The sequence below is a fragment of the Chionomys nivalis genome, chromosome 5 (assembly GCF_950005125.1).
Source record: "Chionomys nivalis chromosome 5, mChiNiv1.1, whole genome shotgun sequence".
Lineage (NCBI taxonomy): Eukaryota > Metazoa > Chordata > Mammalia > Rodentia > Cricetidae > Chionomys > Chionomys nivalis.
The window spans coordinates 99530674-99556680 of record NC_080090.1 but is presented as its reverse complement, the minus strand read 5'-3'; the positions used below and the strand labels follow the sequence as shown (position 1 = coordinate 99556680).

General features: G+C 38.6%; 1 protein-coding gene and 1 pseudogene across 5 annotated transcripts in view; one reads left to right on the top strand and one right to left on the bottom strand.

Annotated features, from left to right (window-relative positions):
- Positions 1-24268, bottom strand: part of Ptpn4 (protein tyrosine phosphatase non-receptor type 4) — a 182482-nt gene extending 158214 nt beyond the window's left edge. For 4 of the 5 annotated variants that reach the window (XM_057769285.1, XM_057769287.1, XM_057769286.1 and 1 more), the window contains exon 1: positions 23696-24267. The gene's annotated coding sequence lies outside the window, so the exon portion shown is untranslated. Of the gene's footprint in view, positions 1-23695 lie in introns of all 5 variants that reach the window. The other variant, XM_057769289.1, reaches the window with a different exon arrangement.
- LOC130874184 (60S acidic ribosomal protein P0-like) lies at positions 4592-24065 on the top strand (annotated as a pseudogene).
- Positions 24269-26007: the final 1739 nt, after the last annotated feature.

Below are 26007 nucleotides of genomic sequence, written 5' to 3'. Positions count from 1 at the left end.
AATATTTTCAACCAAAGGGGTAAAATGGAAAAGGGAAAGGAAGGAGGGAAGAACAGAGGAACGGAGGCAGGCAGGCCAACATGCTATCAGCTATGAAAAGTACATTCACATTCTTGCAAGCACTGGGTCAGAAAAGTAAAGTCTGGAAGCTCCCTCAAAGTCCTTTTTTTTTGGAGAAACCATTATTATATTACAATTACATATATTACGTATTATAATCATTCTAATAGATACCTAAAAATTCCTACTTGCATAGCATGTTTATTTTATCTGAGAACCTGACTGGTAGAAACAGATTTTTTCCAAAGCACTTTTTGAAAAATTACCAGTAGTAATTATTTAATAACATAGCAGCCAGAAGTATCAGTAACTAGTAGGGTGGAAAAGAAGATGACCAAAACAAAAACAGTGTAAACTGGAGGAGAAGATGCCTCATAAAAGATTGAAAAGCTACCCACATACTCCCGGAAATGCAGAAAGATGCCAGCAGGTGCAGAACTTTGTTCATCTCAGCAGATTAAGAATAAAATGATATATTATATTCTATAATCAATATAAACAATGGCATAAATGAAAATCTCACCATTAGCATCATATTGATGGTAGTTTCACATAGGTATAAAGTCATAGATACAATACAAGAAAAATATGAGAGGAAGAGGTAAAACTATCTCCATTTGCAGAAAATATGAGCTTACATAGAGAAAAACCTAACAATCCACACACAAAAAAGACAAATTTAGCAAGGTGCAGGATACAAACTTAACTCAATAAAATCAGCTGGGTTGTTAAGCATTAACAATGTATGATGCCAAAAGGAAATTAACAATTCAGTTTATAAAAGTGTCAAAAAGAGCCTTTAATCCCAGCACTCGGGAGGTAGAGGCAGGCAGATCTCTGGGAGTTCGAGGCCAGCCTGGTCTAAAAAAAAAAGTGTCAAAAAGAGTATACAGGAATAAATTTAACCAAGAAGAAAACTGTAAAAGTATACATGAAAAGTACAAAATACCAAGAAATAAGAAATGAAGGCACAAATGAATTAGAAAAGAGTACTGAATTGTTAAAAGAATTGTTAACATTTGTTTGAACAATTGTTCACAGCAGCACTCAAAAACCCACCCAAAGTAATCTATGGATGACTTGATATAACCTTCACAATTGAGGTCCCAATGACATATTTTACAAAAACAAAATAATTTACATCCCAAATTTATACAGAATCTTCAAGGTACTCTGAAGAACTAAGAAATTTTGAAAAAGAACAAAATTAGTATACTTTCTTACTTCAAAAGTTATTATAAGGCTATCACAGCCTAAACAGTATATGGATGAAGATTTAGGAATAAAGGTCAAAATAAATCCCACATTATCCATAAGGAAAAGGTATCAGTCTATTTGTGTTGCTAAATTACACTTGGATACTTTTTTGTTTGTTTGTTTGTTTGCTTGTTTGTTAGTTTTTGAGACCAGGCTGGGCTCAAACTCACAGAAATCTACCTGCTTCTGCCTCCTGAGTACTTTGGATTAAAGGTATGCACCACCACTGCCCTGCTTATGTTTGGATACTTCGTCAAGCAGTTTACTTGGCTTTGCAGAAGACATAAACTTCTTCCTTTTCTTTATAGACCTCCTAAGACAAACCAAATGACAATTCTACCAAAGCCCAACTTGGAGAACTAATGAGTTTACACTTATTTACAAAGTGTGGGTAGCAAATTACCTACAGGAGTGTGAGTGACTCCAAAGCAGTGGCACCACTGAAATGTCTCACCCTGGCATGGATGGCAACTTCCCCCCAGCTGCATAGGTCAAGTTTCTCCTTTTAGCTAACCTTCTATCCTCTACACATTCTACCCCTTCTGAGACCACAAGGCCATCAACTAGGGTAGAATTTCACACCACTGGGCAGAAGGCTGGCATCAAGTGAGGATTCAAAGACTCTCCTCACCACTATTCTATGGGGACATGTTAACAGCACAGTGGTCCCTTCTAAGCAGTCACAGCTGGTCTGATGACAATGATAGCTATTAGGCTCAGGGGATAGTGCTCTATAATACTTTGGCTCACAATTCTGAAGGCAGGGAAGTTCTAGAGCATGTGTCAGCATATATTCATTTTCTGTCGGGTCTCATATTATGTCACCATATGGTGACGTGGAAGAGGTAGCAAAGAGAAAACATTCATTCGAAAGAGATACAGAAGGAAGCCTGGCCTACTTTAGAGTAACCCTCTCTTATTTTAACTAATTCAGTCTTGAAAAGTCTAACTCACTCTTAGAAGACCTAAGTCTTGAGAGAACTAACCCAAAAAGACATTAGTCCATTCATGAACATGATGCCCCAATGGACTAATTACTTCCCACCAGACTTTACCTCTTCAAGGTCCAAATACCTCCCAACAATACATAGAGGACCAAGCTTCTAGCACATGACCTTAGCAGAAACAAAACTATGCAGATGACAAGGTATAAAGAAAATATATTAAAGGTGGTGGTGCATACCTTTAATCCCAGCACTTGGGAGGCAGAGGCAGGTGGATCTCTGTGAGTTCGAGACCAGCCTGGTCTACAAGCGCTAGCTCCAGGACAGGCTCCAAAGCTACAGAGAAACCTTGCTTTGAAAAAAAAGAAAAGAAAATATATCTTTCCAACAAATGGTTCTGAAAAACCTGAATGTTCACTTGTTTAAAAAGATTCATCCCTAAACCATAAACAAAAATTAAACAGACCTAAATATGAGACATAAAACTATAAAACTCTTAAAAGAAAACACAGTGGGCTGAAGAGATGGCTCGGTGGTTAAGAGCAATAGCAGCTCTTCCAGAGGTCCTGAGAATTCCCAGTACCCGCATGGCAGTTCACAACTGTCTGTAACTACAGTTCCAGGGGATCTAACAGCCTAAAACAGACATGGAGGCAGACAAAACACCAATGTAAAATAAAATTAAATCTTTAAGAAAAAAAGAAATGAAAACATAGGGAAAGCTTCATGGCAATGGACTGATATGGCACCAAAATGACAGACAATAAAAAATAGGAAAAATGAATTTCACTAAAATTCAAACCTTTTGTATATCAAAGAACAATATCAAGAAAATCATTTTTTTAAAAAGCATACTTTAAGAAAAATTAGTAAATCATATCTCCTAAAGGTCTGATGTGCAGAACATATAAAGAATGTCTACTAAAGGAGGAAGGGCTGGGAGGGTAGTTCACTGACAATATATTTAGCATGCAGGAGGTCCTGGTTTCAAACCCTGACACATCAAAAAACAAGCAAAAATCTAATTTAAAATATACAACTACATTCAAATGGACATTTCTCAAAGGTATACAAGTAGACAATAAGCACATTAAAAATATGTTCCTTATGACTATGACTAATCATTGGGTAGATGCAAATTGCAATTGTGACAAGATCTTCCTTCATTCATATTCAGAAAGCTACTACTTAAAAAGGAGGCAGGGGTCTAGTATGTAGCTCAGTGGTAGACTACCTACCAATCAAGAGTAAGTACCCAAATATTGAGCTTTGGCATTGAAAAACAACTACCACCAAACAAACAAACAAAAAAAACCAATGAAAAATAAACATATTAACAGAATTGAAAGCTCTTAAAGAGATATTTAGACAGCAATGCTCACAGTAGCACTATACAACAATCAAGGTAGAAGGTAGAAGAAGCAACCTAAGGGTTCACTAAAAGGGTAAGTAAAACATGGTATATATCTACATAATGAAAGGAAATGCTGCCACAAGCTACAATTTAGAGTAACCTTGAAAAGTTATACTGAGTAAAACACACCCACCAAAAATGATAAATATTGTACATTTCCACTTCCATCAGTGTTCTCAACCTTCCTAAAGCTGCAACCCTTTAATACAGTTCCTCATGTTGTGGTGACCCTCAATCATAAAATAATTTTATTGCTACTTCATAACTGTAATTTTGTTACTGTTATGAATCATAAATATCTAATATGCAGGATATCTGATATGTGATTCCCAAAGGGGTCATGACCACATGTTGAGAACTGATTTATATAAAGTACTACAATCAAAAACAGAAAGAGGAATAGAAATTACCTGCTATGTCTTTAAAAATAAAAAAAAAAAATGAGATGGGAGGTAGTGATGATTCCACAACAAAACAAGCACATGCTATCACAAAACTGTGCCCTTAAAAATGATTTAGACAGTAAATACTACGTGTATTTTGGCACAATGAAGAATAACTTTTTAAATGTCAACAATATGAAGAAATGATCTAAGTTTTTGTAGTTAAAATTGTTACGATATTTTTAATAGAATTTAGCTATCATTATTTATGACCTAATCTTTTATTCTAAATGAATACTTAGTTGGAGTTCTTACTCTTTTAAAAAAAAGAAATTTCCAAACTGGCAAAATTTCAAGAAGAACGTTAATAAAAATATAAAACCACCAAGTAAATTTGGAGAGCGGGGAACTCTAGATTTACTCAAGAACATGCCAGTAGAAGAATTATTTTAAAAAGGGAGGGAGGACACTCAACAGGTGTCCTCTTTAAGGTGACATCCCTATGTGGCAATCCCTGATGCATCATCACTATGATGCCCAGGGAAGAGATGGTAGACTGGAAATCTACTTTTAAAATCATTCAACTTTGCCGGGCAGTGGTGGTGCACACCTTTAATCCCAGCACTTGGGAGGCAGAGGCAGGCGGATCTCTGTGAGTTCGAGACCAGCCTGGTTTACATGAGCTAGTTCCAGGACAGGCTCCAAACCACAGAGAAACCCTGTCTCGAAAAACCAAAAAAAAAAAAAAAAAAAAATCATTCAACTTTTGGGTGATTATCTAAAATGCTTCACTTGAGCAGCAGATCCACATGTCTCTGTGAGGGAAGGCTGTGGTGCTAATGGGCAAGAACACCATGATTCACAAGGCCATTAAGGGGCATTTGGAAAACAACCCAGCTCTGAAGAAACTGTTGCCTCATATATGGGAGAATGTGGGCTTTGAGGACGTCACTGAGATTAGAGATATGCTGCTGGCCAATAAGGTGAAGGGTTGCCACCCATGCTGGTGCCAGTAACTGTGTAAGGGAACTATACCAACCCAGAACACTAGTCTGGGACCTGAGAACACCTCTTTCTTCCCTTCCAGGCTTTAGGTATCACCACTAAAATCATTACTGAAATTCTGCGTGATGTACAGCTGAAAAACACTGGAGACAAAGTAGGAGCTAGTGAAGTCATACTCCTGAACAAGCTGAACAGATCTCCCCCTTTTCCTTTGGGCTGATCATCCAACTGGTGTTTGGCAATGGCAACATTTATACCCTGAAGTGCTTGACATCAGAAAACAAACTCTGCACTCTTGCTTTCTAGAAGATGTCCAAAATGTTGCCAGTACTTGTCTGCAGATAGGTTACCTGACTGTGTCCTCAGTGCCACATTCTATTATCAATGGGTGCAAGCAGGTCCTGACTTTGTCTGTCAAGACTGAGTACACCTTCCCAGTTGCTGAAAAGGTTAAGCCCTTCTTGGATGATCCATCTGCATTTATAGCTGCTGTTCCTGTGGCTGCCTGCCACTACCACTACTGCTGCTGCTGTTGCTGCAGTACCAGACAAGGCTGAAGCCAAGAGTCAGAGGAATTAGATGAGGATATAGGATTTGGTCTCCAACTAATCCGCTCAGAGCAATCAACTCGGACAGCTCAATTTAAGAAACATGGAAACATAGCTTTACTTCTCTTTAAAAAGAAAGTGAGGGAAAGAAAATCAAAGCAAGCAAAATAAAATGTAATGTTGCTTAACATCTCACACTAATTCCAAATACAAGTTTATGCTGCAGGCAAAAGAACAGAATTGATTGAATAGTACACTGTCCCTAGGGGGCAGCATGCTACCTTTAAAACTTCAGCACCTAAACTAGGAGCTGGGCACGATAGTCTGGAGGTAGAGGAAGGAGAATCAGAAATGCTGGGTCATCTAGAACTACAAAGCGAGCTGAAGGCCAGCCTGAGCTACATGACAGACTGTCTCGAATAAATAAACATTTAAATTAAGATTGAATACGAGTCTTTAATACAATTAGTTTCTTCTACTTACATCTACTGAGCTTTAAAACCAGAGGTGGAAAATATATAATATCATGGATATGCATATACTGTCAACCTATTTTTATAAATGGTACATATAGAAATATTAACTTTATTTCTAAAGATGAAGAGTGTAACAGACGAGGCATAACTCTGGCAATGTTACATTGCTAGAAAATATAAAATCTAACATGCTAGACATTTGAGGCTGAAATCAATCTATCAGACCCAAAAGATTAATCTGTTTTATCAATTAAGCATTCTGTGGTCCAGGAATTATTCAAAGCATGGCATCTACTACAGCTCATATATTAATTAAGACAGTAGGAAGTACTTTAGAAAACAATTTGGAGGGGTTAAGGATAAAGCTTGCCTGGTATGTAGAAGGATGTTTAATTGCTAATATTGAAAAAAATGCCTTATGAATTTTAAGACCATCAGCAATTTTATCTTCTATCTGATTTTCTTAGAATACTCACTCTCAGAACACTTCTCTTGAAGCTCAGCTAGAATGTCCCCCTCCTCAGTCACAATGGAGCATTTATAAATAAGGGCTCCAATCTACAGCCTTGGCTGAGCCTATACTTGAGTCATTCGACATATGAGCAAGGAAGGATGTCTGGAAAAGGATTCCCAGCCCTCAAACATTCTGACTCCCAGACATTCCCAGCCCAGTAAGCATATATTGTATTATAGAAAACAGAAATCACTCCTAGGCCCTGTTACATTAGAATTTCTCAAACATAGAACCTATAAATAATAAAATGGGATTGCTTCATGTCACTAAGTGTTGGCAAAGCTTATTAGGTACCAATAAAAACTAGAATAGTTCATGTCAATCACTTCATTCTTTTTGTTTGTTTTAATTTATTAATTTTTTATTGATTTTTATTGAGCTCTACATTTTTCTCTGCTCCCTTCCCTGCCTCTCCCCTCCCATCACTTCATTCTTAAAACAGTGATAGTCCACTATTTCAATCTCTTTGAAGATGCAAAGATGTCTACCTTGCGGCCCACAGACACACCTGTCCAAGTGTAGCTATGAATGAAGGTACAGACATCATCCAGACATCATATGGATCTGTAGGTTCGTGTGGCCTGAGGGTTACTTAGGAATCCCTATGCATACTATGCTACCAAGGCCTGCAACCCACTATGGACCTCACAGTGGTCTAAAGTGTTATTCTTGCTAGCGTTCATTAGGCTGGCAGCAAGTCTTAGAAAGAACATCCCCTTGGCTGCAGTGGTTTGCTCCAGACCACGGCTCTCCTGAGAGCTCTTTTAAAAAGTAATTGCACAGCCGGGCAGTGGTGGCGCACGCCTTTAATCCCAGCACTTGGGAGGCAGAGGCAGGCGGATCTCTGTGAGTTCAAGACCAGCCTGGTCTACAAGAGCTAGTTCCAGGACAGGCTCCAAAACCACAGAGAAATCCTGTCTCGAAAAACCAAAAAAAAAAAAAAAAAAAAAAAAAAAAAAAAAGTAATTGCACACACAAATGTGAAAAACAAAACAAAAACTATAAACTTAGTTAAAACACTGAGGGTTTTTTTCTGTTGTTATTGTTGTTTTGCCTGTGTGTGAGAGCGAATGTATGTATTAACTTGTGCACAGCTCTCAAGCACATACTTTGCATGATGGCTAGAAAGATTAGGTGACTAGCCCAAGATTATACAAGCAAAATTAGGAGAAAGCACTTGAAAACAGAGCTACTTAATCACAAAGACACCTTTTCCACCATATCTTAAAGACTTCTCTTCTTCAAACTAAAATAATTCTTATTATGTTTTTCTGTCACCATGGAAGAGTATCAATCAATTGAAAAAGAGACAGCATTGGTTTCCAAAACTTCAGTTTGATCCATTATATAATCTACCTCAACAATATTAGAAAACTAAAAATAGAATGAAGTCACATAGTCTAAATGTGGTAGCACACAACTTTAATTCTAGCACTTGGAGCGCAGAAGCAGGTAGACTTCTGAGTTCAAGGCTAGCCTAGAGTGCTGTAGCTCAGCCAGGGCTTCACAGTAAGAACCTGTCTCAAAAAAAAAAAAAAAAAAAAACCTAAGATCCAGGATAAGAACTCACTGTTCCTATGTTGGGGAGAGGAAGAGGAATAGAGTTTTGCTGTTTTATATAACTTAGCTTTTCCCCCACTTGACCTCTCAAAAGAAAAACAACAATAAAAAGAACAAAAAATTTCTAAATTGACTTCCTAAGTGACTGTACAACAGAAAAATGTTTTTTGATACAAAAATGAATAGATGCAAATGAATGAGTAAGGCAACAAAAACAGGATTTTCATTACATTAATTAACTCTGGAAATGAATATTCTGAAGTTACTATGTAAGAAGAGGTTTTCAAAGCAAAGGTAAAGGTCACTACTTTTTAGTAACAACACCAACACTTGAACTGCTTGGAAAGCCACTGAGATAATACCCTAAATTTTAACACCCACAGCTTCCTAGAAGCCATTCCCATTTTTCTGAACTATGATTTCCTCCTCTGTTAAAGGAATAGAATGTTTTATGATCTGTAATCTTATTGTCATCTATAGTAACCATGCCATATATGACTAAACACTTAAAAATGTGGCTCATATGGCTTAAGAATTAGCTTTAATGAGTACTGAGGAAGGGCTCCAGCACTGAAACAATTACCCTCAGCTTCAAATGTTTTTTTAATTAACGTTGTCACTTCTGGTTAATGTTTATCCACTGGACAGTACAGGATTACAAGAACTAACTGCAAGACTACAAGATCTCTGCATAGCCTTCTAGTTCTAAAATTAAATAATTTCTAACTCCTAAATGTTTAAAATTCTAACCTATCTAAAATTGACTAAGTAAATAAATCTAACCACATAACTGGTAGTACGACCACAGCAAAGGGGATAAAACAATCCTAGTAACCGTTAAGCATATTCCTGACCAGAACTGATAAAACATTCCTGCAAGGAAGGGGCTGGAGAGATGGCTCAGTGGTTAAGATCATTTTAAAAATGATCTTAAATTTTTAAAAACTGAGGTTTTAAAGGTAAAGTGATCTCTATTGGAACAACATTATAACATAAAATCAGCTACAAATAACAAAAACAAATCAGCTTGGTTGTGTTCCATAAAATTTTACTGATATTTAAGTTTGGAATTCATATAATTTTCACAAGTCATCAAATATTATTCCTCTTTTGATTTTTTTTCAAGAATTAAAGAGGCTAAGGAAGTAGTTTAGTTCTAGAACACCTGCCTAGCAAAGGCAAGGTCCTGAGTTCAATCCCCAGTGCTGCAACAAAACAAAGAAAATTTAGAAGTTAAAGTTATTTTGCCAGATGATGGTGGTGCACAATTTTAATCCCAGCACTCAAGAGGCAGAAGAAGCCTAGTCTACAGAGATAGTTCCAGGACAGCTGAGCTACACAGAGAAATCCCATCTCCAAAGAAAAGAGGGGGGGGGGGTGTTTAAAAACTTATTAAAGCCTTCTTTCTTACAATTCACACAGACAATAAAAAAATAGGTAATCAGACTTGTCTCACCTATCACAGTCTGGCACCACACTATGCTCAACTCATGACTACATAACTTGGACAGAATATACTGATGAAAACTCAAAAAAGTGTAAGGAGAAATGTGTTATATATATTAAAAACAAACAAACAAAAGATGCACTTACAAGCTGGGCTGATGAGATAGCTGAGTAGATATAGGCACTTACCACCAAGCTTGAGCACCTAAATTCAACCCCCAGGATCCACATTGTGAAGAAGGGAACCAACTCAACATCAAGTTGTCCTCTGACCTCTACATGCACACCCAATTTTCACTGTGGCTATGGAAATGTGGAAGAAGCCTTTGACTGGGCCACAAAGTCTGAAAGGCTAGTTTAAGTGAGCATTAGAGGATTTGAGGTATAGAAAGATATAGTTACATCATTAGTGCAGAATGTTTATGGGAACACTAGTTCATATAGAAAGGGGGATAAAAATAATCAGTTACTCAAGTTAAAGAACCAAAATCCTGAAAAGTTTTACTAATCAGAATTAGTTACCTTCATTTTATATTTACACAATAAAGAATGCCAGTCTGTTGGAAAGGACAGAGAAAGGAAGTCTCTACACATTAAAGTGGTGTGGGAGGTCCTTGTGTCTGTGTGTTGTTTTTAGTGGTTAATGAATAAAGAACCGCTTTGAGCCTACGGCAAGGGCAGAACAGAACTAGGAAGAAAAACTAAAGTGAATGCTGGGAGAAAGAAAGGCAGAGTCAGAGAAAAGCCATGGAGCTGCTGGAGACAGACGCTAGGAACTTTAGCCAATAAGTCACAGCCACGTGGCAATACACAGATTAATAGAAATGGGTTAAATTAATATGTAAGAGTTAGCCAATAAGAAGCTAGAGCTAATGGGCCAAGCAGTGATTTAATTAATACAGTTTCTGTGTGATTATTTCGGGACTAAGTAGTTGGGAACAAACTAGTAGCCTCCTTCTTACATTAAAGTCATAATCCTAAGGTGTATTTTGTGAAGAAAAATATATAATACAAAACATCATCAGTATGGTAAGCTAGTTTCTACATGCACAAACAAATAAACAATAACAGTATTGCATTAAGACTGTTCAAAAAGGAAAGGAGGCTATCTATAAAGAGTACAGAAGGCAGCAAAGGTGTTCAAACTTCTCTACATAGACCTTTTTATATTATTTTGAAATCTAAACCAAGTAGCCACATTACTGATTCAATAAAGGAAACAAGATTCTGAAAATAATCAAGCAAGGCATGCCTATAATCCCAGAACTTAGTTATAGGGAGATGAGGCAGGACAACTGCAGTCATGGGTTAGGTTAGACTATATATAGAAAATTCCAGGCCAGTCTGAGAAATAAAACATCTGTCTGAAAATAATGAATAAAATAAACTGAGAAGTCAGAGGGTTCAGATGATATATATTGTTAGTTAGAAACTGTGACTTAACTACATATTTTGACTATACTATTTGCATATAACTAACAATAGCTGATATATATCACTTATAGTTGTACAACTGATTTCAAATTTATCTAAAGAAAGACAATATAAGCTTCTTAAGAATGAACAGGAATGAAAAGTGTCAAGCATGGTGGCACACACCTTTAATTCCAGAGCTCAGGAGGCAGAGGCAGGCAGAACTCTGAGCTTGAGGCCAGCTTGTATACAGAGCAAGTTCCAGGACAGTGCTGTCCCAAAATACAAAAATAAGAGAAGAAAAGGGAAGTTAACAAATGATGTTTGTATTATTCTAAAGACTCACTAAGATGACAATCATCTGAAATGGGAGCAGGGAGCCATCCCAGATTGTTGCAGGAAATTTGATCATCCTGTGATACCTGAAACTTTTAAATAAAGTTTACCTTGAATCAGGGGGTAGAGCTAGAGACTAGCCCTCCAAATAGGCTATAGAGAAGCCAGCAATTTGGATAGAGAAGAGGCACAGGAAGGAAAGGATGGGGACTTGAGTTTAACACTTTTTGGTTTGGGAACAAGTGAAGAGACATTTCTTACTAGGTCTCCAGTCAAAAAGCAAGGTCAGCCTGTCGCTAGGCTCTGCTCCCTGATTTACAGTAAACTTTATTTAACAGTTTCAGAGTGTCACAGTAAGATCAAAATTCCCACGACACCAGAGACCTATCTACCCAAGTTAACCCAAGAGCAGTTTCTGGTAGTAGATATTGTTGTATGGTTCTGCACTTGCCTTCTTTCCCTTGAGACTAACAAATATTACGACATCTACAACCTTAAAAACTGATTCTTTTCTTGATGCTGTTTCTTAATCTTCTTATCCAAACAGCCCTTCTCAAAATTCTTGAAGACTGTCTGATTTATATCTATGATGGCTACTTTCCTCAACTGTGTTTCTTAACAAAGCCCTGCTCTATGACTCTTCTGCTAGAGCAATAGAGGCCTCAAATAAGGATAAAGCAGAATAACTTTAGCAGCATCTCAAAAGATTTCCTCTGCTATGGTACAACCTCCACATTCCCACCTATTCTGAAAAATCTATAAAGTCTGAGACGAAACCCAAAGAACTTAATAATCTATATTTCAAGCATTTGGCTTGCCAAAATACACTTGAAAACCAATTAGTTAAGGTCACCAATAACTTTCCAATAGTCAAAATCACAGCACTTCCTGCTTAATCTTTAACTTAGCAACATTTGACACTTTCCCAAAATTCTCTACTTTACTTTTTACCTTATAAACAGATATTCTTATATTCATTCAGTTCTCTTCTTCCCATCTAAGGACACTTAATCTGTCAATGATCATGATTAGGACCACAAGGATCACCTTCTTTACAAATAAATGGACAAAACATTTCATCAATGAGCTATAAAGCCTAAGCAACTTTAACTCCATTAGCTTCCAAATCACATTTAGGCAGATAGCCAGGGTATTGCAGCATAGGAGTACAAAGATGCTTCAGTAGCAACAAATAGGAATCTGAAAATTCTGTCTTGCTATTTATACTTATAGACCAAAAGGCACATGTCTATAAAATGTATTAATTTATATGTTTGTTTATGTGTCTATTAGGGAGGAGTGTGTGTATCCTGGTACACAAGAGGATGTGCAGATGTACACACATTAATGTAGAGGTCAGAGGTCAGTTTTGGGTGTTATTTTTCGGAGCTGTCCACCCTTTATAGTCGTCACCCAGCCACAGAGGAAGCAAGATGAGAATGCCCCACTGATAAAAAGTACCAAGCCACATGGCTAACACAGACAAGAATTATGGGTTAATGTAAGATATAAGAAAGAGTTAATAAGAAGCCTGAGCTACTAGGCCAACCAGTTTATAATTAATGTAAACCTTTGTGCATTTCTTTGGGACTGAATGACTGCAGGACCAGGTGGGACAGAAACCTCTGTCAACAACATGTTTTTCTGAATTTTACCATCATTCTCCTTGACAACTGGGTATAACACTTCTCTACAAATTTTTGTTATGATTAAAGAAAAATTAAATAGAAAGTTTATTCCCTACTTTGACAGTATGTCCTTATGAACTATGAGCCTCAGAAGTAGCAGGAAAGGGATACTAGCAGGAAAGACACTAGTCTGGGGTTGAAAGAGTGGCACACACAAGATGACTGAGCAAATAAGTAGTTACACTAAAACACAGTAAGAACCAATTTCTTACTCCTGGAGAAGAGAGTCATAAATACAGAATGGGACATGGGTCAGTGGTTCTTGCCTAGCATGCCTAAGTCCTTGGGTTTAACCCCCCCCCATACTAACAAAATATAACATAAACATGGAAAGGGAAAAGGCTGGAGAGAATTCTGGAGTGCTAAACTACTGGTTTACTGGCTTAAAGAAACACATCAAGTGTCTGTTTTGTTTTTTAAACACCTCCTCTACTAAAAGAAATCAGGATTCCTTGGAGAAAGGGATGATCCCACAGCTGGAAGAGAAAAATGTAAGATAAGAGCTGGAGAGATGGGTCTGAGGTTACTAAGATGGGCTGCTCTCCCAGAGGTCCTGATTCAATCCCTAGCAATCACATGGTGAATCACAACCATCTGTAATGAGATCTGGTGCCCTCTTCGGGCCTGCAGGCATACATGCAGGCAGAACATTGTATACATAATAAATAAATAAATCTTTTTTAAAAAAAAAAAGAAAGAATATATGAATTTAGAATTTACTAAGAAGTACACCAATGATGGGGACATATCCAGAAGACAAAGAAGTCAACTTCAAAGGGTTCCACTACAAAATCTGGGACAGTTTGAGCAGTAAAATAGAATTTCAAATTACAGTAACTAATAAAAACCACCAAACAGGAACAGAACCATGAGTATGTATCTGTAGCAATAAATGAGAAAATGCCTACCCTGATGGGGTAAACCTAAGTGATAACATTTAAGCTCTGTTAAGAGGTATTGGTATAGTCTGGGGTGTCTTTCTACCTAAGAGCAGTGGGGCTTAGTGTGTATAAAGGCTCTAGGCTTGATCCTCAGCATCACAAAAGAAAAGAGGGGTTAGAGATTTAGCTCAATGATAAATCATCTGCCTAGGAAGCACAAGACTTTGAGTTTTGTGTCAAAACTCAAACATATGAGAACCGGGGGAAAAAAAAAGACAAAATAAAAGGTGAAAATGATGACTTCACATGATGTACATAATAGAGACACTCGGCAAGCATGAGTTTACAGTGTTCAAGGTCAAACATTACCAGTGATGGGCCACTACTGTATCTCTGGGTGGTTGGTGTACTAAGTAAGAATAGCACATCTTTCTGTGGTAGGCACTTCTGCCAGCAATGTCTTCAGTGTACATGTGAGCAGGCACTGGGAGCATTTGACTAATGAGACATGTTACAGAATAAAAGGACTGTACTATTTGAAACTGTCAAGGTGATTAAAGACTGAAGGATTGTTCTAAACTCAAGAAGGGTAAAGAGGGACTAGCAAGACCACTTAGCAGGTAAAAATGCCTGCCACCAAGCCTAACAATCTTTAGAACCCACATGGTAGAGAGGATCAACTTCCAAAAGTTGTCTTCACTCTTACTTATAATTGTCCTAGTACATACTAAATACAAAATAAAGGCCAAAAATATGTTTAAGCAAGAGAGTGAAGAGCCATAACAATTAAATGCAATGTATGATCCTAAATAGGCTCCTGGACTAGAAAAGAAATAGAAATACCATTAGGATTATTGGGAAAATGTGACTGGCATTCATGGACCTGAAGTTAGTGTTGTTTGAAGGCTCATTTCCTGATCAGGCAGTTTTGTGGGAGACTGTCCATGTTTTGGTAACTATAGTTAGAATATTTAGGCCTTTTGTTCACAACTTGCTGTCAAGTAGTTCAGAAAGTCTGATTAGGTTACAAATGGTGCACTCATTAGAATGTGGAACTAATGCTAAGAATGCATCAACTAAGAGTTTGGTAGCTTCACCAAAACTTCAGAATCCAATTAGGTGCAGTGTACAAGGACTGATATGAAGACATGACTAGGTCAGTAGAGTGTTTACCTAGCATACACAAAGCCCTACAACCCATCCATAGCATCACATAAATCTGGCATGGTGGCACATGCTGCACTCCCAACATTTGGGAAGTACAGACATAAGTTTGTCCTTGGCTATACAGAGAGAGCTCAAATCAGCCTGAGCTACATGAAACCCTGTCTCTAAAAACAACAAAACAGATACAGCAGAAGAGAAAAAGTATCAATTCCAATGTCAAAGGAACCTCTGGACAACTGAAAGGACATCACTAAGTCCACTTTATTAAGTCAAGACTAACAAGATGTCCAGCTAATATTGTAGACACAGATAGTATATAGCTAGTTCAATGTTTAAATGTAATTTTAGAATGAAGGGCTTTCAGTTCTTTATAAATACCCTAAGAATTTTAATTAGGTGTGAAATTACTTCAAAGTGTTAATTTTCAAAAGTTCATTGTGAACTCATGATAACCATGGTGCCAGAAAAATAGCTGATTCACTAAATATACTCAAAAGTATTTGGCCCTCCCTTCCCAAAGGATAAATCTTAGCACTGACTTCCTCCATGTCTAGCTGTATTCTCATTCTTTATCTCCCATCTCTAGTTCCTATCATAGCACCTCACCCGTGCCACTGTAATAGCAGTGTCGTCTCCCTGACACCTTCTAAAGCTTCGTACCATTAACTCTAAAATCAGGAACCTATACTTTTAAAACTTATACTTAATTTTATTTGCTTATCCAAATATCTGTAACAGCCACCTATTGTTTTTTTTTTCTTTTTCCTTGCTGATTTTTTTTATTAATTAATTAATTTAATTATTAAAGATTTCTGCCTCTTCCCCGCCACCACCTCCCGCTCCCTCCCCCTCCCCCAATCAAGTCTTCTTTCCTCCTCAGCCCAAAGATCAAGCAGGTTTCCCTGCCCTGTGGGAGGTCCAAGGACCACCCACCTCCATCCAGGTCTATTAAGGTGAGCATCCAAACTACCTGGGCTCCCACAAAGCCATTACATGCAATAGGATCAAGAACCCATTGCCATTGTTCTTCAGTTCTCAGTAGTCCTCATTGTCCATTATGTTCAGGGAGACCGGTTTTGTCCCATGCTTTTTCAGTCCCCGGCCAGCTGGCCTTGGTGAGTTCCCGATAGATCATCCCCATTGCCTCAGTGTGTGGGTGCACCCCTCGCCGTCCTGAGTTCCTTGCTCGTGCTCACTCTCCTTCTGCTCCTCCTTTGGATCGTGAGACTTCAGTCCAGTGCTCCAATGTTGGTCTCTGTCTCTGTCTCCTTTCCTCGCCTGATGAAGTTTAATATTCAGCAGGATGCCTATATGTTTTTCTTTGGGTTCACCTTCTTATTTAGCTTCTCTAGGATCACGAATTATAGGCTCAAACAGCCACCTATTGTTAATGTCAATTTACAAGGCAGGAAGACGAAAAGATATTTCATCACATTTATACATTCACACACAAAGAAAACAATGACTAAAGTAAGTACCAAGGGGGCCGAGAATGGAGAAGGGAGAGTAGGAGATTTTTGAGCAAGGCACAGCAGCTCAAACCTATAACTTCGGCACTCCATAAGGCTGAGGCAGGAGGACTAAAGAGTGAGCTAAAACAGTGAGAACAGTGAGAACCTAACCCTGTCTCGAAAAACAAAACAAAACAAACAAAACAAAAAAAAAAAACAATGAGAACCTGCCTCAAAAAGAAAAAAAGATTTTGACTTGACTTTTTTAATTTATACTGACTTTAGAACCTCATGTTTATTTTTTTTTTTAATGACATGTCAGGGATGCCAAGGTGAAGTGAATAAAAGTTCCAATATTTAGAACTTTCAAAACTTTACTTTTCCCAGTCTGACATCAATAAATAAAGCAATCAAGGAGATGATTCCAAGTCGAAAGAAACCATCCTAAACGCTGTGATATGGTCACCAGGAAGCTGCATTCTGCAGGCGGATATGACTGACTTGCCCAAGCACAAGAAAGTGATGTGACCTTGCTTCCTCTCCTACCAGAGGGAGCCCACATAGGAAGAAAAACTATGCCCACTCAGAGATGGGCATACACTATAAGACCACTGTGTTTCCTTAAACACACTACATACCCTTTCACATTTCTGACTTTCATACATGCTGTTCTACCCTGATCAGTTCCACTTCATCCTTATCCAAATGCCAATCCTATTTCCCCCAGATCTTAACACACTGTCACTCTGAACTGTGTATGATGTGGACAGGTATAATCAGCCTAGAATTGGAGCTCAAAGAAAAGTATCAAACTGCATTTACATTTATATATAACATCATTCCCATTATATTAGAGGTTTATTTATATGTTTGATCAACACGTAAAGGAACATTTGCTTCATCGTTCCCCAACAAGACAAATTTTCAAAACTGCAATAATTAAAAGAAGGTACAATTATTTTTTCCAAAATAAGAACATCTACAGTCTACTTTTACAGAGATATGTGAGATAACCCTGAACCATTATCCTAGCCCTCTAGTTTTAGACTGAGGACATAAATAAAATGTTTAACATTAGGCAAATGATTTAGTTACAGTAAGCTATCTGAATGTTTATCATTTGAGTTATGTTCACAAACACGAAAATATAAAACAAAAACTTGCTATGCCAACTGCGACTTAAAGCATAGTCCTAGATGCTTCAAATATATATACATATATTCATTCTTAGTACTCAACTACAATTCAAGGCCACACTAGCACTCAGAAGCCAGAGACAAAAAGATTGCTTTTGCTCAAGGCTAGCCTGGACTACATAAAAAGTTTCAGGTCTGAGTTACAATATGAGGACTTGTCTCAAAAACAAACAAACAAACAAAAAAAATCAACTGGCTTAAAGGTCATATAATTTGCCAATTATATTGTAGAATGCAGCTTGACAAATTTTAACATCAGATTTTAAACTCATTGTCTGACTCCAAAGTCTGTAATCTTTTTCCTATATTGAAAGGCCTCCACTATACAATGTTCCCAATATATTCTTTTCAAAATTGTATCTTGATCACAAAACTTTACTAAACACACACACATGGTGGAGAGGGCTCTTTCCTGGAAAGAAACAAAAATATCAATTCAGATAGTGACTGGGGTAAATGTTAATAATTTTTTAAATTAAAACTTTCTTTAAAAAAACAAGTTGCTAAATAGGGCTTAGCATGAACTCATGAAGCAATACAAAAGAAACAACCCTTGTTTTAAATGTTCTCATAAGATAAAAGCTTACCAAAAAAAAAAAAAAAAAAAAGTAAAAAGTGGGTCTGGGGAGATGGCTCAGTGGGTAAGGTGCTGAATTTGAATTCCCAACAGCTAAGGCTAAAAATGGTGACATGCACCAGTAACTCAAGTACTAAGCAGGGAAAATAAGCTAACTGGGTAGCCAGTTTAGACTGCTAAACTCCTATTCAGATCCAGTGAGAAACCCAGTCTTTAAAAAAGTAAGTAAAAGTAAGGGGGGAAGGACTGAAGAAGACATCCCAGTGTTGACTTCTGGCCTCTAACTGAGCCTGCATGGATTAGCACACAGCTGTGAACACACACATATAAAAATTTTTTATTCTTAATTAATACAAAGCTTTATCCAAACAATCATATATAAGCCTAAAGGTACTTACTGCCAGATCTGAAATCTAGGTAATTACGACTAGTAGTCTTCTAACAAAAAGATGAGTTCTGAGAAGACTTAAGAGCAGGTATATGGACTGAAGAATCAAGAACATACAAACTGAGGTGATAAGGGTGAAGGGAAACACAATGTTGCTTTAAGCAAGACTAAGGAACAGGGTCAGCAAGATCAAATTGAGAGAAAAGTCTTCAAGACCAGCAAACAGGTTAAGAATTACTTTGATAAGTACCAGGAACAGTTATATATCTTACATGGTAAGGTGGCAAGGATTGTTTCTTTCCTGTGGCTTCATAAGTCCAGTGCCAACCTATTCTTTAAAATTGCTAATCTTAAAAAAAATTAATTGGATCTTTAAAGATTCAGTTTTTATTCCAACATGTAATGTTCAGTGGCAAAGAACTTACCTAGTGTTGCCTTGGATCTGCGTTGGAATAAATAAAAAAAATAAAGTACTGCTTTGGGTCACACAATGCTTTCACCAAACAACTTTGTATGGGAGTATGCGCAGAAAATAACCCCTTATCCTCTGTGTACTTTATATTCTTCTCAAAAATAAATTCCTTATATGAACGACGAACAAACTGGAGAGGGAGAACCCCTTCACATATGTCTGTGAATATTAAATGCCATTGTACATTATAAGAAGTTACTGAACTTTAAAGCAAGGTGGGGTCTTGAAAACAATCTTTCAGTGGTAATCCCTTCATTTCTTGACAGGCTAAGCTGAAGCTCAAGAACTAAGTAAGCAGCCTTGATGTCATGACTAAACCTGGGGAAGACTAAATGCCAGACCTTGGATTTTCTAGGAAGCAAGATCTAAAAACTGTAGTACTCAAGAGTGCATAACCAGCAACCACATTTGGCGAGAAATTTAAAATAATTAAAACTAAATGCAAGTTCAAACTCAGTTTCTCACATATACCAGAGTCATACTTACAAGTGCTCTATAACCTATACATAGTTAATGGCTACCATATCTAACAGGGTAGGGAAAAAAAATAGTTCCCTCATATTTGTCAATTATGCTTCAATAAATCTGTGAGAGAGGGGAAAGTATTTCCACCACTACAGAAAATGGAATTGGACTGCACTGCTCTAAAGAATAAGGTTAGAGCCAGGTATGGTTTGAATTCCACGTCGGGGGGAGCAGATGACACAAGACTGACCTTATATACACCTCACAAAATATACTTGATGATCAAGTAAAATAGCTTCTTTATATGTACGCTGCCTGGAACTTAACAGGTAATAAATATTAACATTCTTCCCTGAGGATCCTCCTCTTTCTACTACTCTACAGAACAACCTATTAGAAGATAATAAGTGAGCCTCCCTAATGAATGCCTTCCTCTGAAGACAACCCATTCTGTTCTTACCAATTTCTTCAAACACTTGTAACCTCTCTTCCAATGTTTCTTCTTGGGAATAATGAAATAAAAGATGACTGTGAACATAATTAAGTGTCCCTTGTATCTTATATGACTATACTGAGTTCTCATTCAAAGAATATAAAATAAATCATAGTTTCTAGACAACTGTTCTATGCCGGGAAAGAATAGGTATATACTTCTTTGCACTATCTGCACTGATTGAACATTCTATGAAAATATAACAATATGTTCCTCTACAGTATTTTACTGCCCTCTCCACCCCCCAAAAACCCAACTTCCAGAAGCTAAATCAATCTTTAAGGCTTCATAATACTTCTACTGAGCCAGCAAATTTAACATCTCTGAACTGTATCATTTTAAAACTTTGTAACATGAAATAACCCAGAAAAATAACAAAACTCAACTCAGTTATGAACCAGTACATTTCTATCAATAAGCAAATTTCATTTATGAGCAAGAATTTATATTTAGCTACATTAAGTCACATAAACTTGCATTCCTAACAAGTTCACCAATTTTACATTCCTAATATGAAGAATTCAAACAGACCTTTAAACCATTTGCCCTTAACATCTACCAAACAAGACTCCTACATTTTTTTTCTTTAAGATTTCTTGCTCTTTGCCAGGCAGTGCTGGTGCACACCTTTAATCCCAGCACTTGGGAGGCAGAGGCAGATCTCTGAGTTTGAGGTCTCTCTGGTCTAAAAAGAGAGTTCTAGGACAGCCAGAGCAGTTTCGACAGTAAAATCCTGTCTTAAAAAACAAAACAACAACAAAAGGGATTTCTTACTTTTTAAACAACCTAACTCTCAGGGAAGGAAAGAAGTACTCTCAATAAGAATCTCCGGGCTGGAGAGATGGCTCAGAGGTTAAGAGCACTTACTGTTCTTCTGGAGGTCCTGAGTTCAATTCCCAGCAACCACATGGTGGCTCACAACCATCTGTAATGAGATCTGGTGCCCTCTTCTGGCCTGAGGGCATACATGGAGGCTGAACACTGTGTACATAATAAATAAACAAATCTTAAAAAAAAAAAAAAAAAGAATTTAAAAAAAAAAAATAAGAATCTCCTTTAAATTCCCAATTTCCTATTTTGTTCCTTAAACATAATTTACTCAAAAAGGTAGCAATGGATCTTCCTTTCAGAGTCAAGAAAAAGCCACAAGTACTAAATTAATAACAATACAAACTGTATGTCATTTACAACTCTATGTACAAAGTATTAAATTAAAACATTTCAAAGTATACAAACCAATAGAGTCAATAGAGCTCACATTAAGTTTTCTTTAAAACTGAAGTTTCTATTGCTATCACATATTTTACTACTGTTTCTCTTCATACATCAAAAGGTGGCACCTAAGCCTAACTGATAAAAACTAATTCGTAGGATTCTGTAATTTTTATTAAAGTTCTTATAAAAAAATAATAACATCTACACTGGTCACAGTAGAACAGCTCAAGAGAATTTTCCTGAGGCTGCATTCTACGTACATCCAACCCAGAAAGTATTTTTAGCAAATGTGTTCAATAGATGCTGGTGTTATGCCTAGCCTAAATTAGGAATTAGTGTCATAAATTTAAAGCAACAATGTTACTAGGGATATTTTAAAGATACTCAATTAGGACACAGTGGAGGAGGAGGGAACAAGAGAACATAATTTACCCATCACCTAGAAGTTAGATATCAGAAAGCTGAAATAAGTCAAATCTCTTACTACTTTTGAGGAATCTGTGATTTTTCTATCTTAACAAACTTTAACCAAGTCAATATTAAGAAAAACTGTAAAACAGTGATGTTTCCTTGTGTTTAAGTCTTTTTAGCAAATGTTTAAAGCAGATTAGGTAAATAAAAAATACTATCATGTACACACACACACATACACACAGACTATGTTGATCTTATAAATCAAACAAGATCACAATATTATAGGGCCATCCATGTACAATGGTGTCAATACAAAATAAGAACAAAGATAAAAATACCATAGAAAATTTGAAGAGACACAAAAATAGCTTTTGTGGTAATTGGAGCAGAAATGTATTCTGACAACAACAGCAAAAAAAAAAAAAAAAAAAAGATGGTGTCCACAAGATGATCGATCTCAGATTATGAGTGGGAAGAAAAATGGTTCTAAATTAACTCATAAGCCTTTCTTCTCAAATTAATTTTTTTCTTTAAAAGAACACTGAATTCGTGATCCTCAAATTCTAGACTTAAATAAGAAATCTAGTTTAATCTTAAGCACACTGAATAATTGTTTAAGGCAACCCCTCCCCTTTTGGAAAACATGCTTTCCCTCTGACACAATGATATTCACAAACCCAGGATTTTCAAAAAGTTGTGGCATTTACTGCCCCAGTCTCCTTTCTAGCCCAACTATCTTTAAAAGTCAGACACATTGGCTTTTTGTTTTTGTTTTTCCTCCACAGCCATGTTTTACATGTGACCAATGAACTGTGTTATTTCATCTGGACCCAAGATCTGGTCACACACTCAATATTTCTTGAATTGCTCATTCCAAAAGTAGCTAGCAGATATGACAGGTCCTCCTGGAACAAGCAGTTTTTAAAACCCCACACATCGTCCTTGTACACACTGATGTCACTCTGTGATGCAAGGCCAAACATAGTCTCTAGCCTAAGTTTCAGGGAAACATCCACATGCATTATCAGTGAAATTGTAAACTGTTCATTTTTGAAGAATCCCCAGCAAATGCATCCAGACGTGCATTTAACTGCACCTCAACTTTCTTTAAAAAAAAATAATAATAATTTTTAAAAAATCCAGCTTCTCTTTAATCTCTGAATTGATTTTCAGAAGTCTGTCTTGGGACAATTCACGTAACTAAGGTTTCGTAAGAATCGCTCCTGTCCATAAAAAACAATCCATACGCTCCATTTTTCTGTAAGTAACTATTAACAAACATTGCCACAGAAGCACCAATTTTAAAGTCAGAAAGCCAAAGATCACTGCGCTTACGTTTACAAAAAGCCACAAACACTGGACTGTCCTTTACTACAGACTCGCTTTGAATCTGAACGTTATGAAGGCAGCGAAGATTCCAAAACATCATGAAAATCTAAGTTCAGATCTGTTCTACATCTCAACTTTTGGGGGCCCAACTACAGATTCCTAAAAACAAGTAGGTACAAGCAGAGTCACAAGAGACTTCCAAGTTCAATGGGAGGGATCTTGTGCTCATGCAGCACGCAAAAAAAAGAAAGAAAAGAAAAAAAAGAAAAATGCTTATATGAGTCAATTAACGTAAAAATAATAATTAGAAAAAAGAAGGATATTACAAACGGAATACTGAAGATTCTAAACCAGCCTTACCTTGAGTTCAGGAACACTGCAACGTTCCATCTCGCATCTATCCCATCCCTTATACCTTGCACTCATCCCTAGCAGAGATTTCAACTATAAGCCCCAGAAAGATCCGAGTACCCGGACCCAATAAGGGGGAGTCGATCGGGTAGCTCCGGCTACCTGATTCCGCAAGCTTCAGGTGCGCGCCCACGACCTGCAAAGGGGACCCAAGAAGGCCAAAGGAAGAACGTCCCCACGCGCCCCTCTTACCTTCGTTATCACAGCCGCGTCTTCTCGGCTGGAGAAAAAGGAAAAAAGAAAACGCAAAGACAAAAAGCCAGGAGGCCCCGGGCGCACAGCCGGGGGAAAGAGGCGCGTGGTCGGCGTCGGGGTGCTCACCCCTCAGCGCCCCGCGAACAGACGCCGCCACAGCGGCCGCGCCACGGCCGCGGGCCGCCAGCACCCCGTCATCCTGCGGGGCTGCGGCGGGGCCGGCGTGCGCGGGGAGGCGCGCGCTCGCACCTCGCGGGGAGATGAGCTAATCCCTTCGCACGCGCCCCGAAAGTGCCGCGGTCCCCCCAACACGCGGCCCGCGGGCCGAAGTCACGTCGCTTTCAAGTCCCGGAGCCCCGGTTTCTGACAGGTCCCAGGAGTCCTAAAGAACAATGTCGCGTCCGCGGAGCAGGAAAGCGCGCGGCGTGAGGCGGCGGGTGACTCCAGGGAGGCGGCTCTGTGTGAGAGTGCAAAGGAGAAGCTCGGTCACCCTCCTCCCTCTTCTCCTCCTCTCCTTCCTCCTCCTCCTCCCTCGCCTCCACCGCCTCCTCCGTCTCCTCCTCCTCCTCCTCCCTCAAGCACACCCCGTCTCCTAGGCCGCAGCATAGCAACCGAACATGGCGGCTGCGCGGCCGCCGGCCAGTCAGAGTGCCGGAACGGCGGCCTCAGCAACAGGAGGCGGTCTCGCGAGAGGTGAAGCCACGCCCATGCTCCGCCCCCTTCCCGCCTCCCACCAGCCTCCGAGGGGCCGGCGCCTGCCAAGGAGCGCAGGCACTCGCAGGTGCGAGGGAGGCGGGACTTAGCGGGCAAGGAGAGGAGGGCGTGGCTCCGTGTCCACACCCCATAGCCGGGCCGGGATTGGTTCCTTGACTGTCAGCCCTGCCCCTCCTCCCTCTTCCCGGGAGTACCTACTGACTCTAGGGACACAAAAGACGGGGATAGCGCAAAGTGGGGAAACTCGATCACCTGGCTTCAGGTTGTCCCAACTTAGTGCTAGCAGAGGGTACAGGCTTTGAAGTGCAGATTTCAATCATTTTTTTCCTCCTCTCGAAAACAAAGCCTAAGCAAAAGGCGTTCACGCGTGAAACAAAGGATGGGTGCGTTCTGTGTGCCAAGAACACTGCTTTTTAAAATCTAAATCGGTCGTTCGTTTTAAGTATGAGAGTTGGTATTATCGTGCCAGGGCTTGAGCAGGGTTACTCTAGTGTTTTCTGGGTAATACAGATTTGCTGGTGATAGGGCATTCCTATGGCCTGGGTGACCTCACCTGAAATGATGGAGAAGAGAGTTTGGGACTACCCCCGTTATTTCCTCTGCTCTTTTTACTTTCTTCCATTTCTTTATTTTGTATATTCCTAAAACATGTGTGTGTGTCTGTGTGTAAGTCAGAGGACAAGGTTTGAGAGTTGGTAATCCCATGTGGGTCCCAGGGATTGAACCCAAGACTTCAGACTTGGCAGCAAATTCCTTTCCTTTACCCTTTGACCCATCTCTAAGGCCCTTGCCTCTTTTGAAGGGGAGGGGTGTCAATGCCCTTTTCTGTGGCCAGGCTTCTTGTTAGTTCTTGATTTTAACCTTTGTACCCCACCAGAGAGTTTTTTTTTTTTTTTTTAAATAAAGATAGAGTTCCTCTGGGCGGTGGTGGTACATGCCTTAAGCCCAACACTAGGAAGCCATAGGCAGACAGATCTCTGTGAGTTCGAGGCCAGCCTGATCTACAAGGCAAGTTCCAAGACAGCCAAGGCTACACACTGAGGGCCTATCTTGAAAAATAATAATAAAATGAAGAAGAAGAAGAAGGAGAAGGAGAAGGAGAAGGAGAAGGAGAAGGAGAAGGAGAAGAAGAAGAAGAAGAAGAAGAAGAAGAAGAAGAAGAAGAAGAAGAAGAAGAAGAAGAAGAAGAAGAAGAAGAAGAAAATAAGTTGTTTCCTTAGGGAGTTGAGGGAAGAGCACTTGCCCAGGATTTACACAGGTCACAGGTCCTGGGTTCCATCCCCAGTACCCAATACCCACATGCTGCAAAATTTATCTTTTCTCCAATGTCAACAAAATTACTTTACCACTCAGGAAAATGTATGCAAAACTTCAAAAACCAGCAATGTCTATCACTTCTTCTCATCCACTCCTACTTTTTCTTGTCTAGCTGGTGATGAACACTTGGACACTTGGGAGGCTGAGGCAAGAGGATCAGGAGTTCAAGAGCATCCTTAGCTACCCAGAAAGTCCCAGGACAGCCTGGGTTATATAAGACCTTGTCTGAGAATTCAGGTTGGACACAGAGATGTATCAGTCCCAGCCTTTGCTTGTTC